At 41.8% G+C, this 15412-nt stretch overlaps 1 long non-coding RNA gene and 1 pseudogene across 1 annotated transcript; one reads left to right on the forward strand and one right to left on the reverse strand.

The window, feature by feature from the left end:
• Positions 1-6: 6 nt before the first annotated feature.
• LOC117215020 lies at positions 7-3916 on the reverse strand. Its single transcript, XR_004489003.1, has 4 exons — positions 3571-3916; positions 3275-3499; positions 3087-3194; positions 7-983 (listed from the first exon to the last, which is right to left on the reverse strand). It is a non-coding gene; the product is annotated as an uncharacterized LOC117215020 (long non-coding RNA).
• Positions 3917-10638: 6722 nt separating this feature from the next.
• LOC117215019 lies at positions 10639-12802 on the forward strand (annotated as a pseudogene).
• The last annotated feature ends 2610 nt before the right edge of the window (positions 12803-15412 follow it).

The following is a 15412-nucleotide window of genomic DNA, read 5'->3' on the forward strand; positions in this document are numbered from 1 at the left end:
CATCAAACGTGGAGTATAACGCGCATCGAATTGTCTACATATCCTCAATAGAAGCGGAGATTCGTTCAATTACATATTTAATCTTCAATATTGATAGCTGTGGTTGCATTGGATTTTACTTATACTATATAACGTAATGCGTTATAGCGTTATACTATATAACGTAATACTATATTACTGAATGTACTCTATTACGTGAAGGCTGCCAACTTAATACGCGGCGCTTCGTTCCGCAGTTCGTTTACTTTCTTGACCAGCGACTTCTTCAGAACTCTCTGGTTGCGATTCCTACCGACGACTGGTTACGGGCAACTGCTGTGTTGACCCACTTGCCTCCCTTTCTATTCTTACCATATCCCCACTCTACCTGTCTTAATATCCGTCCGCGATCATGGTAACGTTCGCCTTCTGCTCAGTATGTGAAGGAACGGCAAAACGTAATATGATATAACGTAATTCAATTTAACGGAATACGTTATAATGTAATGTATTATAACGTAATACTATATCTCGTAATCGTAATGGCAGTCGCCTACCCCGTCCAAGAACTCCTCGAACGCTGTCCATTCGCTGTTGGGCGACACATATACGGCCACTACCACCATTCCTGACCATTCGACCGCTGCGTATCCGTTGCCGCGCTCCAGCGGATCCCTGTGGGCGGACGATGCCGGCGCTGATGTCCAGGTGACAGCCGTCTGTATCTCCGGCGCAGTCCGGAGCGTCCAGGACTCTGTATGGCTCGGCCACCACCGCTAGGGCAACCGTGCTCTCCAGAATGGTTTGGAAAAGCAGGTCTTGACTGTCCCAGATTGTTCTGGAGGGTGCGCACCCTTAATCTTAATCACCTAAGTTCATGGCTTCAATCGCCGCTTCCTCCGCTCCAACCTCCTTGCTCGCGGCTTTAGGAGTCAGGGATTTCCTGCGGCCATCCTTCCTTGTTACCGTTTTCTACCGCGGACCCATCGGTCGACGGTATGGTTCTGTACAAAGAGAAACTTAGAAACGAATTAATCGTCCTGCGTAATGTCTATCGTGATCGTGATGTATATGAAACTTTTCAAAGTGTCCAATTAGTCGTCATTTGAAGTTGATTTTGAGTTGATAGGGCGAGCCTATAATTCAATGTTTCCCCTTGACAAAAGAAATTGTATTTTGATGTTACTAGCGGGTCCAGCCGTTGATACATGTTAATCGACGTTACGATCGAACCGGCCGCGGGCCATCGTCCGATAGATCTGTCGCGGCACTCGACAACAAATACCGCCACTAACTAATACCGGACAACGGTAGCGCAGTGGTTAGCGCCTTAGGTTACGAACGTTCGGGACTCGGATTCGAATCCCGGCGCCCGTAGTCCGATTTTTCTTCCACGCATCTAAATTAGAAAAATATAGCAGTACCCCAGCAGCGACATCTACAGCCAGCAGCTACAATTATTACAGACAACATAGACGCCTCAGATCGAATTAAGATCTATTTGCAGATGCTTCGATGAGAAATTATCCAAATGTTTTTCAATAGCTTTTCTACCCTTCCAACATCATTTTTGCCGATTGAAAGTATAAAATCGTACACGAACGTACCATTTCTCCCTTCTTATTAAAATATTATACTATTGCATCATTAAAATGTTGAAACGTTAAAATATAAAATTTCTTTCATCGAGGCATTAAGGTACAACCTGTTATCGTTCTTTTGTTAAGATCTCTTCGATAGAAAAAATGAAGCTTCTACATCTTTTATTTCATCGACAAAATGTTGTTTTAATTGAATTGTTGAGGTTCTTTTGATCAAAATGATACCGAACATGAAAGTAACCCCGAAAAGTTCGATTAGACGCATAGTTCGATTAGCTACGTTGGAGATGGACTTCCTTCGGACATGACATTCTGAGATTGAATACGCGAGGCTTCTTTTCGCTCTAACATATACAACTTCCATCGTTTGCGAATTAGTCCAAGTTGATGCAGGCACCGCTACGAGGGTGTAATTAATTTCTAATTTCAATATCGTGTTATATCTCAGTTGCTTTCTGTGTTCCTTATTGTTACGTTCGATGTATATAGAACGTATAACCCCAAATCAGGTACTTGCCGTCAATTTGTAAACAGTGATTGTTAACAAATTTTAAAATATGATGTAGAAGAAAATGTTCATCACGTTAAAAATGAAAATTGCCGGACAAAATAGAAGAAAGGCCTCGATGTAACAATATAGATAATTGCATTGTAATGACAATTCTGCCCGAGCAGTCGAGGTAAACAGGCGCGAGTAAATGTGCTCCAGTGTTAGTGCGATAAATAGTGAATTTAGGAGGTTAAAACGTTAACGAACACTGTCACATGGTAAAAGTTTCAAAATGCAACAACCAATACCGCCGCCAAACAAAAAAGGGTGACATATGTTTCATAAATCAAGCTACAAATACGTTAAGCAGAAAACAACCAATTAGCAAAGAACAGGAAAGCCTATAAAAGAAATGGAAACGTTGCAAAAGCAGGAAGAAAATAGGTACAATAACGAACTATCCTATCAAGATGAAAACTGGAAGGTAGCAACAGCTCACAAAAGGCGTAAAATAATCCTAAATACAAGCGCTATAAAAATTCCCGATACAGAAATGCACCAGTGGCTACAGGACATCCCACTCCGAAATTCTTTCAGCTCACTGATAAAAGACGAAGATACGAGTTCAGAGGAAGAAATGACAACACATATCGTTAAACCACCACCGATCTACATTCATGCTCAAATAACAGATACCCTTATTGAACTATTAAACAACACTGTCGGAAGAGAAAACTACAGTATAAAGGAATTAAAACTGGAACAAGTCAAAGTGCAAACAAATACTCCAAAAATCTTTCGAAAAGTGGCGCAAGTATTAAACATACTATACATCATACATACCAGCTCAAAACAGAAAAGAACCACAAAGTAGTAATTAGAGATCTATACCCAAGAACAAACACCAAAAATATATGCAAGGAACTAACAAAAATCGGGCACCAAGTAAGAACAATAAATAATATAACCAGATACGATACAAAACAGTCATTGTCACTGTTTCTAATAGAACTCACGTGGCGTGGAGTCTGCTTTGTGTAGAGAGTCGCCGGACGTAACAAGCAGATATATTTACGAAGGCGTTACCGAAACCAAGATTTCAATATTTACGACAAAAATTAGGTCTGAAAAATAACAATGATGTTAAAAAGTAATCGTTTGTAAAGATTTCGAGTGTTAGGGAGGGTGTTGAAGTAATACTCACTTCTAGGAAAACTACATCTTCTCTAGTATTTAGTTCTCTTAGTCCCCGATGCTATTGAGTATTGTTTAGCTCTAAATCAATTTGAAGGGCCTCTCAGTCTCATAGCCTTTTTTAGGAATATGCCATGCACAGATGGTGCAGCAGGGTATATATAGACGGGCCAGTTTTCGTAATTATATAAATACCCATAGACTCATGGCTTCGAAGCTCTGTTGTAATGTAACGCTGCCACAGTGTGGTTCTGGATTAGTATACACTGTACTTATACTTATGCTTATATTTATACTTATACTTACAGTTACACTTATACTTAAATATATTTCTGTTACACATTCATCACGCGTTCCTCGAAGAGATAACTTCAACAAAGGTGGTTGGAAAATTCTTCAGCTTGCTCTTCGTTGCTTCTGGCTCATGTGTTGTCCGTTAATCTGATTGCTGGGATTAGTTTAATTGGCTCCTTTATTTTGTTCGTGGCTTTCCATAGGAAATAGTTGGAATTCTCGTACGCAGAAAGTGAATCTATGAATTTTGAGAATTCGTTATTATTATGATCTTTTATTTTACTTTCTATTTCCTTTGCAAGTTTGTTTAGATGTTTTTTTGCTTTCACGTGCTCTATGTTTTTGTCATTTTGCTTTCGCTTACCTTTTTCCCTCTGATTTTGTCAAGAAAGTCTTGCGGAATTATTTTTGTTTGCCTGTTATTTGGTTCATAAGTAGTTGTTACGCCGCGCGACTCTCTGCCTGGCCCAGGTCACACACCGCGGGCCAGACGGACACCAGATGTCCGCTCTTCCGTACGGCGTACCCTCAATAGCCTAAGTACCCGTCATAAACCCGAGTAATTTGCTCGTTAAGGTCCTTCAGACCCAACAAATGTCCTTTTCTAAATCAGTTTCTAAAGACTATTGTTTACTACGGCTTGGCAAGGGAAAGTTGGGTTTTTCCACGTACGATGCTTCCTAATAACAACTTTCTATCAAGGGCAGCTAAGACCCTTCCTAATCCACCAACCTTCGTTTAACCAATTAAAAACGAAGCCTATTCCCTCACTCTCCTAAATAACCTCGGCTCCAACAAATCCGATGGTCCCGTGCGCTGGAGGGACCGATCCTTAGCCTTCCACCGAGACAGCATCGTCTCCCAACGGCACTGATTCTACATCCTTCGAACGGTCAACATCCTTCGAGCGGGTATACACACCCGCAGATCAGTCACTCACTCATTTCGTACATACGCACCAGTGTAACTATCCTCGTTATAAGTTGTGGAATAAACGGTGACCTAACTTACTACTGTGCACTTCAATCAACCACCTCTATTAGCCTAAACGCAATAGGGGATCGATCATCTCGCGGCGTCGATTGAACAATCGTAACAGGAATTTACGACTCCTGTTGATGCGCTTCTACACGATCGTGTCTCCCCGCGAGTGAAAGAACATTTTGGTCCTTCGAGCCGGATACGTGTCAGTGAAAGAGTGCACCCCAGTTACCACGCAACATCAAGGTAAGCTCGCTCAAATTGTCGAAATCCCTCATGGCTCCCCCTCAGGAAGAACGCGTCCGGCAATTGCTGCGGAAACGCGAAGGATTCAGACAAGAATTAGAAGCGTTTCGCACATTGCTCAACAATCACGAGCAAGGGACACCCGTGCATGCTATTCAGCGTAATTTGCAAGACTTAGAGGGAGAGTTTGCATCGTTCAAAAAGAGCCAATGCGAATTAGACGACAGAGACGAGGGTCAAACACTGAAGGACCGGGTTGACCTACAACAGAAGTTCTACACCATCGCCGGACAGGCGTCCGCCATCCTTGAGAAGGCAAACAAGCAAGCAGAACCAACCACCACAAATCTTGCAACAAAGCCATCGGACATGTCATTGCCGGAACCCGTCGAGTTGCCTAGAATTCAGCTACCCACTTTTTCTGGAGCCTACGAAGATTGGCCGGGGTTCGCGGATCAATTTCGCTCCACGGTCCACGATAACCCCCGCATAGACGACTGCAAGCGACTGATGTATCTCCGTTCTTGCCTAAAGCATGGGGCAGCTCTAGCGATCGCGTCATTAAGCAATGCGGCAGCTAACTACGCAGTCGCCTGGGAAATATTAGAACGACGGTATAACAGACCAGCCAAAATTGTCGAGAGACACTTGCAGGAGATATTTGACGCAGCCTCCTCATCACGGATAGCACATCGCGATTTGCAGTCCTACACGACCAAGTTGGAAGCTCATTACAAAGCCTTGGCCGCCATCGGACAACCAACCGCAGATGCCCTGCTTTTGCACCTATGTACCGCCAACCTTGATCGGGAAACCGATTCAATATGGAAGGAAAAGATCAGGTCCACACCATTCCCCACGTTCCCGGACTTCTTGCAATTCTTGAACGATCGCTGTCAGGTCATAGAACCTGCAAGAACGACACGCCCACCACAAGGGCAGGCATTTGTCACGTCACGATCACCGCCACTCTGTCCAATCTGCCATGGACCACACAAAATCTGGCGCTGCAACATCTTTAGGACGAAGACGATCGACGAACGGATTCTAGCCGCCGAGGAAATCTCAGCGTGTACGAATTGCCTGCTACCAGGACACAAATTGCAACACTGCACCTCTGGCTCTTGCCGCATATGTGATCAACGCCATCACACGCTCCTACATCGATCAGACGCGCCAATGAGCAATCAGACGCCTCCCACCACGCCCCCACGCACAAGGAAAGCTCCGTCATACCATCCAAATAACCCATCAACCGGCCCCGATCTGCGCCTGCAAAAAGCGCGATTCGGGTGGGTCATCGGGGGGAGCCCACCTTCCCCAGGACCTGCCAGGGTCTTCCATGCCTCCACAACGGAACTAGAGACGGACCTCACCCGCTTTCGGGAACTCGACGAGGGACCTCAGATAAAACACTTATCGGAGGCGGATCGACGATGTGAGGAGCATTTTCAAAATCACGTCCCACGCACCAGCGATGGGCGATACATCGTCGCACTCCCCTTTAACGACAAAATCTCGTCACTCGGATCATCCATGGCAATGGCGATGAAACGACTCGCCTCTCTCCAGCAGCAAGTCAGACGAAATCAACAGTTCGAAACAGCGTATCGGGCGGTCATTCAGGAGTATCTGGACTTGGGCCACATGACCAAGGTTGCATCACGCCACGAACCGGAGAACGAGCTAATTCCAATCAAAAATCGTCTGGAAACATATGAGACGGAGCTCCGCGCCATCCAAAACGAGATTGTAAGCATAGATGGGGAAGAGATCGAGCGCGGCCTCGAGATAGCCGACGAGTACGAGAAATCAGAACTCCGAGTAATCACTCAACTGAGCAACCTACGACTAACTACGACGTCACAATCGACAAACGACGGATCAGCTGCTGGTCGCGAGTCTGCTTCGCTTAAATTACCGGAGAATCATTTTCCTGGACATAATGCGAAGACGCCACCTTCGCCATTGCCACGAGGGCCTACGGATAAGGGAAGTAACAAGGACTTAAACAAAACACGCAACGCTATTCAAACTCCGCGGACGGAGAAGATCGCATCGACTCGAACGCCGACCTCGCCGCGAGTCACGCGCAATTCATTGCACAATACTAGCAGCGTGTCACCTAAACGCGACTTGACAACAATCACGCTAGCATCGTCGCTACATGAACAATCTGATTCAACGCTGCCAAACGCCTTAAATCAGAAAACGCTTCCCATGCGGACCTCATCGCGTGACACTCACAACGTGTCATCCACCCGAGACCCAACGACAACCTCGCTCACATCATCAGCATCGCAACAATCTGATTCCACGCCATCAGACGCCTTGAATCAGACAGCCGCTCAAGAGTCTCTGGATCAACAGACGGAGGAAAGCTTACCAGCCGACACGCCGTCTCCTACTACATTATCGCCGAAATGGAGCACACCGACGAATGGGCTGAAACAAAACACCATACTCGTCGATGTCAGTGCAGCCTACAAGGTGGACCACTTGCTCCCAACGCAACAACCCTTAGGCCTGGCCATCCATTTTCCCTGGCAGCTACGGCACCTACGGACGGCAACGACTCATACGGAGCCGAGCCTCTTGGACCGAGATGCAAAATCTTCCCACTCCAGATCCAAACCTAACCAAACGGAAGGTATGATGTCTCTAATTCTGTCTTTCGCAGAAAACTGGACCACGCCGGTCCAACCATCAATCATCATCAAGAAGGCGCGATACGAATGGGTCAGCGGGGGGAGCCCTGTCCCCCAATCCACCGAAGACCTCCTTCACGTCTTCATTGTGCAACCACACACGCATTTCACGTGCCTTTGTGGAATCGGCGAGCTGTACAACGACACCTCCTGGGACGAGGTGTCTCACGATACTTCATGGGCCGAGCTGTTTCACGACACGTCCTGGTTCGCGAACCGCAATAGAAAATCGCCAGGCAATGCAGATGACCACGGCGATCCAGAACGCAAGGAAGACAACATATCCTCTACGCACCGGACTTTCGACCGTATCTTCGAAGTCACCCTGGCGACAACGGCCTCATCCAGACTACCACAAGTCATACGGCAACGAGCATCTTGGAACGACGTGCCACGCAGCGCGTCCTACCAACGAGCCAACCCGATCACGCAGAATAAGGACAATCAGCAATCAACAAGGAGTCGGGCGGCTGCTCCAATTAACTCCACCTTTAATGAAATTTTGATCGGTACCCTCTCAACGGGGGGAGGATGTTACGCCGCGCGACTCTCTGCCTGGCCCAGGTCACACACCGCGGGCCAGACGGACACCAGATGTCCGCTCTTCCGTACGGCGTACCCTCAATAGCCTAAGTACCCGTCATAAACCCGAGTAATTTGCTCGTTAAGGTCCTTCAGACCCAACAAATGTCCTTTTCTAAATCAGTTTCTAAAGACTATTGTTTACTACGGCTTGGCAAGGGAAAGTTGGGTTTTTCCACGTACGATGCTTCCTAATAACAACTTTCTATCAAGGGCAGCTAAGACCCTTCCTAATCCACCAACCTTCGTTTAACCAATTAAAAACGAAGCCTATTCCCTCACTCTCCTAAATAACCTCGGCTCCAACAAATCCGATGGTCCCGTGCGCTGGAGGGACCGATCCTTAGCCTTCCACCGAGACAGCATCGTCTCCCAACGGCACTGATTCTACATCCTTCGAACGGTCAACATCCTTCGAGCGGGTATACACACCCGCAGATCAGTCACTCACTCATTTCGTACATACGCACCAGTGTAACTATCCTCGTTATAAGTTGTGGAATAAACGGTGACCTAACTTACTACTGTGCACTTCAATCAACCACCTCTATTAGCCTAAACGCAATAGGGGATCGATCATCTCGCGGCGTCGATTGAACAATCGTAACAGGAATTTACGACTCCTGTTGATGCGCTTCTACACGATCGTGTCTCCCCGCGAGTGAAAGAACAGTAGTAGTTGCCAATGCTACTTCTATAATCTCTGTCAATGTACTGCCTGTTCGCAGTGGTGCATATACTGCTACATCTGGAAGTAATTGCCGTTAGTTAGTATCGTAACGGTGGTTGCTTGAGCGTATTACTGATGGATTTGGCTATGTTGGTGTTAAGGGTGGCGATTGGTTAGTTACTTGTGCATAACTTCGGCTACCAAAGGTGTTGGTGTTTCCATGGTTAGAGTTCTATACATATTGTATTGTTTGCTATTGGATCTGATTCCGTAATATCTACTCGCTGTATGTTCTGCTTCGAAGCGTGTAGCAGGAGGGTGTGAGGAAAAAGCAACACCATGTTAATGATCATAGAGATCAACTTTTATCTTAGATATATGATTATTATGATTATATTATTCTTATTTTATATCTAACTAATGTCTAATAAATGTTATATAAAATAAATATTTTTTCATTATTAAAATCCTTTGTAAACTCTATAATTTTATTATAATTTAGCTTCCTCAATAAAGAATTTAATAACATTGAAAATTTTTAATCATGGGTAATATTTTAAATATGACACTATTTACGTATGTTATAGGTAATGTTAATAGTTACACAATTTTTTAATAAATTAAGAAAAAACTAAAAACAAACTTACTTTCTAATATATGCGTCAAATATAAAAGCATTAAAGATATGTGTACATATTTAATTTGAAAATTGTGGTCTTGTTAAACTTGTTTGTTGGTAATAACAATGCATGTTTAATAATGGTTCATAATTAATATTCATTTAAACAATGCTTTCTGTAATAAATGGAGCGGTCAGCGCAGAGCAAGCCTACGAATAAGATTCGGAATCTAGAACCAACCAGAGAGCAAACATCCCAGAGACTCCTCAACGGCAATAACTACTACGGTGTTTCTTCGACCAATCGCGGGGAGACGTAATCGCAAGGAGAGACGTCAACGGGGGTCGTAAATCCCCGTTACGATTATAACAATCGACACCACGAATTGATCGATCCCCTGATTTCCGTTGAGATAATAGGGGTGATTGAGGTTGTATAACCCTGTGATTCACAGAATTATAAATTATATGTTTCCAGCACTTAGATTACACTGACGTAGAGAAATAAGTAATTAACAACTTGTCGCACGAAGCTAAGATAGATATGTGCGTTAGAGCAGGGCTCTTATAATTAGATTTAGTGTATTAGTGGACGTAGCACTATGAGATTTAGGAGAGGAAATGTATGCTCGACAATACCGAGACCGACTCTCGCGTTATGCTTAGACTGCCCCGTTGGGATTTAGCGTATACTTAGTAGTTGACTTTTCCAACGATGTAGAAGAAGTGAAGTTGAGTGACGATGCTGTGTCCGAGGAAAGCTAAGGATGGGTGTGTCTAGCGCACGGGACCATCGGATTTGTTGGTGCCGATGTTATTTAGGAGAGTGAGGGAATAGGCTTCGTTTTTAATTGGTTAAACGAAGGGTCTTAACTGCCCTCGACAGAAAGTGGTTAGTGGGAGGAAAGTTGCAGCGCACGTGAGAAAACTAACTTTCCCTTGTCCCGCCGTGGTAGACAATAGTCTTTAGAAATGCTTCGGACACAGATGTTTGTTTGTTTTGAAGGACCTTAGCAGGCAAGTGACTCGGGTTTATGACGGGTGCTTAAGGATATTGAGGGTACGCCGTACGGAAAAGCGGACATCTGGTGTCCGTCTGGCCCGCGGTGTGTGACCTGGGCCAGGCAGAGAGGCCCGGCGTAACATACGGTAAGCTGGAAATCTGGATTCATTTTTACATTACCGTGTGAGAAAATCAATAAGCTCGATTAGAATCATGTCCATATCACGAAAAGACAAAATTGGAACTATTGATATCGCTTCTATAACCAGAGCTATGGATAAGTTGACTCGTGCCATACTCGAGCAAATCGAACTTCTTGCGCGACGTATAGAAGAAACGCAACGAGTAGCCGATAGTGAAAACAAAAAACGTGCAGCAGAGATAGAACTATTAGGAAAACATATCTCTAAAATAAATTTAGGACATGACGCTACTACTGAATTAGGCTCCTTTATTACCACGGACGAATCTAATGCCAGCAATGTTCAGAGAAAACGACCACCTGTAAAACCTAACGAAACGGACGATATGGACAGTGAAGAAGGAGCAGTAAGTTGTGACAACCCCACGTACAATGCAAAAACCTGCCTAGATTTTATCCCTATACTCAATGGACAAGACGATATAGGAGTAGAAGGGTTTATTAAACGGGTAAGAGAAGCTCGAGCCGAATGTCGAGAAAAACGCATATTATTACGACTAATTCTAACGCAAAGAATCATTGGAGAAGCGGAACGCAGTATCCGCCACACCGAAATCGAGAATTACGAGGACCTGTTTGAAAGCCTCAGAAAATTTGTATCCGTGAATATTACATCTAATGGAGCTCGTGATAAGTTGCAACGCACGCGACAAAACGTTAACGAATCGGTACACAGTTATGTGAAGAGGTTCCGACACAACCTCAACGAACTGATATACGCGCTTCAACACGAAATTCGCGATCCAGTACGTCGAGCAGTCGCCATAGATCTTGAAACTGAACGAGCGACCAAAGTTTTTGTCCTAAATTTAAAACCCAAAATAGAAATACGCACATCGACTACAAGACCAAAGAATCTCCAAGAAGCACAAGATGCAGCTTTCGAGGCGGAGTTAGTCATAAGGAAAATCGAACGCAACAAAAAAATAATAAGAATAATGAACCAACCAATTGAGAGAGCCAAAAACCGATTCCAAGGAACACCTAAACCAATGCCAAGAAACTTCCAGCAAGCTGAACGAACGCCACTTAACCAAAGAACTCAACTGAAATGTTTCAAATGCAACCAAATCGGACATGTCTCCAGTCAATGTAGAAATTTTCAAACACCCAGCCAACATCCGCGACAACGAAGTAACTATCAACGAAACCGGAAGAAAATATTCATAAAGCATCTACGGGCGCTAGACCCCAGGATTGTGAAACATCGCTTCGTCTGGAAAACAAGGACATCCATACCTACGGGAAGGACTAACTTGGACTACGGTCATTCTCGGCGACGAATTCTTAATCCACGAAACCAGAAGGCCTTTGGAACTGGAAGCATCTACGGAAGCTAACAAATCAAGGTAAACGCTGGATTCATTTTACATATAGAGGCAGACTATCTAGCTTTGAACAAGACTCAGACAAAGAGTTAGCGACATTTAAAACGATGTGGAAAGGTAAAGCATGCACTGGTAGGGACGAACAAAGTATTAAAATGACAAACCAACTACGGGAGCAAATCGCGCGACTGCGAAGAAGCATGGACCTTTTCCAACAAGCAAAAGAAGAGGGTCAACGCCTCGATAAAAAATCGAATTGCTACGAAAAACAATTGACGAAATCGAGTTAAGAAAACTGTTAAAGGAGACTATTAAAGCAGCTACTAGTCGGAGTTATCAGGGTAGTTTAGTTTCTAATAATTTTAACAGAAGCTTGGAGAAAACAGACGTTACTGTAGGAAATGAAGAAATGGTTTTGAAAGAATTTTCAAAAGAATTGCAGTCTAATGTAGAAAATTCTTATGAAAAGAAAGTATCAATTGACACCGCTTCACAGGATTATATTTTCATTAAAACAGACTTAATGTTTGATGTCAATAGCTCGACAGAATACCAGAAAGAGTCTGTGAAACGAAGGAAAGAAGATATTGCAGTGTTGTATAATGATTTGTCACCATCTTCGTCACAAGATACTCAAAATTTACAAGAATGGTTTGACAAAAAAAGTAAAAGTTTAGGAGAAGCAGAAAAAGATCATAACAAGAAGGATAATATTTCAATGAGAAATATTTCGGACGGCGATACAAATAAAGAAAACCAAATTGAAACGAAGGAATTAGAAGCAGTTAGTAAATCAACTGCTGAAAATGATACAAAATCAATAGACAACGTTGAACAAAATATATCATTAGAATCCATACAAAAAGCAAGAGATAATGCTTACAATAATGAACATTTGCTTATAGAGGAAGACCAAATGATGACAGCGAAAATTGCGTGTGACACTACAGAATTAAAAAATTCAGCAGATCTTATGTCGAGAAATTCAGATGCTAATACACAAAAGAAGTCTTTAGAGAATAAAGATGACAAAAGTCCATCTCCATCTATGTTAGATAGTAGTAAACGGAGCAGTCGTTATAATGTTGCTGCAAAGCCTGCTACTTCGCCAAAATTTGAAGAAATTGTTTATAATCAAACCAGACAATCAAACACAAATAAAATTTTGCGAAGCGCTTTAAAGACGAAATTAATCGAAGACAAGTCTGAAATTATTAATAAACAAAAGGCATCGGAAAATGTAGAAAATAAATTTGCCAAAGAAGAAAAAAGAGGTGTTAAACAAAAATCAATTTCAGATAGTGAAAACGAAACAACTAATAAGTTCGTCAACGAAGGGAAGTTCTTTTAACGAACACAGCTAGTGATAGCGATAGGTATAAATCTGTAGAAAATGATAATGCAGTAACGGGTGTAATAGCAACTGATGAAGCGAAACATAGAGGCAGACCTAGGAGATCGGATAAAGTCGAAGTTAAAAAAGATGAAGATACAAGGAAGATCCTACAAAATGAGAAGGGTGGATTAGAAGAACAAAGAAAACTCGAAGAAGATACAAAAGAAGAAACTGCAGAGACAGAAGTCAATTCACAAGGTATATTAAATAATAAGTGCGATTTACTTGATACCGAAAGAGCTATTGAAATTAATGATACGGTTCAAGATATTAAATTTACTGAAGGTAGAAGCTGCACTCAAAATGATATGGAAGATGTAGTAGAAGATTCACAAGAATTATCTAATGAAAGTAAGTTATCAGAAATAAGGATTGCACTTAACAAAATTGAATATACAAAAACTATTTTACGGAATAAAAAGAATTCATTAGAAAGAGAAAGAGGAGTAAGGGAAAAGAAGAAAATGTACAGACAGAAATTATTTCAAAAAATATATCCGATGATAAATGTGATTTGCTTTAGAAAAAAAAAATATATTATCCACAAACTACATTAGGAATTTATCTATTTTAGTGAGGAGAAAGAGAAAGGATAGAGGAGTTGATCAATAGACTGTGGATTTTGAAGCGTTTATGAAAAACTTACAATTTTAATAAAATAGTCAATGTAAAGTCTTTGTTATAATATTCAGATAGATAGATGAAAAAAAAACTGAATTTGCATAATTACTCATGGCTTATTGATCAATCATGCGACTCGTTCAGAGGTAACTCGAGTTGTAAAGGCGACAATTTATAAAAAATGGTATATCTGACGTACGATGCATTTGCTCATGTTAAACTATTTAAATAAGTATAAAAATCACGCGAAAAAAAATCTACTGAGAATAATGTTGAACTAGTTAATAATAATAAATCATATAGTGAAACACAAACCTTAAATCAAGATTTTAAGTTCAAAAAAAAAAAAGAAAAAAAAAAGAAGAAAGAAGTTGATAAAATGACAGCAACATGTAGCAGCAGGCGAGAGAAAATAAGCCAAATTTCTAAAAGAAGAAACGATGCTCAAGAACTCGAAATTTCTCGAGTGGATATGCTAAACAACGAATTTAATGAACAGTTGAAAGAACGTGAAACAGCAATAGAAGACTTACATCAAATGTTATAACATCAATCGGAAATTCATAAAGTTACCTTAAATGAAGCAAGTTTGAAAATAGGAGAACTCTCTGATAAAATTAAATGTTTTAAAGGAAAAGATAGCCAGATACCGAAACGTAATGAATTACTCGAAGAAGAACAGAATAAATGGAGAAGTTTAGAAAAAATGATTACAGAAAAACTTGAAGAAGAAAAATCCCGTTAGGAAACAGCTGAAGACGAAGTGAGAAAGCTTTCCAAATATAACGAGCAACTTCTAAAAGATTATCAAGAAATCCATAAAAAAAAAAGGTAAAGAATTAAACATGTACCTCAACTGAAAGATAAAATCAATCGACAGGATTTATATGCGAAGAACATAAGAACACAATATATAGAACAGCACAAGATGATCGAAAAATTGAGAGCAAAAGGAAAACGTGTGCATAATAAAGGTAAAGAGAACACATAATGTATCTTCACCAGGGGCGCATGATCCAAAATTAAATAATAAAATAAAAGGTTTTGTTACTGAAAAGTTAGAGAGATTTCATGACAACAAAAGCATTGCCTGTGCAGAGTGCAGTGTATCAATGTGCACTAAAAATGCAAGCAACGTGACGATTACTTTTAGAGCACCACAAGCACCACGAAAACACAATCAAGACCAAACAAGATCAAGTTCAAAAGTGAAGTTACGTGAGCTTATTACTGCTAACGACCAAAAATTGAATAACGATCCCGAGCATCAACTCGCTGATCTTCAAGTAGAATGTTCCGACAAAGACAGGACGACACAAGAGTTCGAGAAGCACATAGAGGACATGAAGGAGGAAGTGCAAAAATTAGAATTGCAACTCGACGAGTTACAAAAAAAAAAAAAAAAAAACACACACGCACGTAAAAAGAGTTCAATCTTTTGGAATACAAATTGAAGAACTAACAATAAAATTAGATGAAATAACATAAGTCACAAATA

The sequence above is a fragment of the Bombus bifarius genome, unplaced genomic scaffold (genome assembly GCF_011952205.1).
Source record: "Bombus bifarius isolate JDL3187 unplaced genomic scaffold, Bbif_JDL3187 scf7180000009317_frag, whole genome shotgun sequence".
NCBI classification, from domain to species: domain Eukaryota; kingdom Metazoa; phylum Arthropoda; class Insecta; order Hymenoptera; family Apidae; genus Bombus; species Bombus bifarius.